The sequence below is a fragment of the Gadus macrocephalus genome, chromosome 22 (genome assembly GCF_031168955.1).
Source record: "Gadus macrocephalus chromosome 22, ASM3116895v1".
NCBI classification, from domain to species: Eukaryota; Metazoa; Chordata; class Actinopteri; order Gadiformes; family Gadidae; genus Gadus; species Gadus macrocephalus.
The window spans coordinates 16981734-16982289 of record NC_082403.1 but is presented as its reverse complement, the minus strand read 5'-3'; positions in this window follow the sequence as shown (position 1 = coordinate 16982289).

Below are 556 nucleotides of genomic sequence, written 5' to 3'. Positions count from 1 at the left end.
GCCATTAGCAAAATGATGCCAAAATAAGCACAGCTAATATAAAAAGTCTTATGTATGTACTGACGCGATGCAACATCATATAGGTATACCCTAGAGCAGTGGTTTTCAAACTTTTTCTACTACTGTACCCCCTCGAAGATATTTTTTCAGCTGGGTATTCCCTTCGCACAAAAGAATGCAAGAAAATGAAAAGAAAATGAACATGTCTGTACCTTTTATTTGGCAAAAATGAACACCAAGAATACAAACACTCCATTGAATGAGAAACATGGGCCTGTGCTTCATTAATGAGTTTTATCATTCTGGGGGGCAGGGAGGCAACTGCAGTGATCAGACCCTTTTCCAGGCATAGCTTTTTTCTGAGCTTCGTTTTGATTTGAGTCATTACAGAAAAGGAGATTTCACACAAATAAGTAGATCAAAAACCCTGCCAGGGGAGGGTCAGCTGGGCATATATATATATATAATATTCCTCCTGAAAATTATGACATTTAAGGGTTTCTGGATGTGATTGTTCTTTAAAAAGTTCTCCCTTCCCCTTGTCAGATTTGTGTTG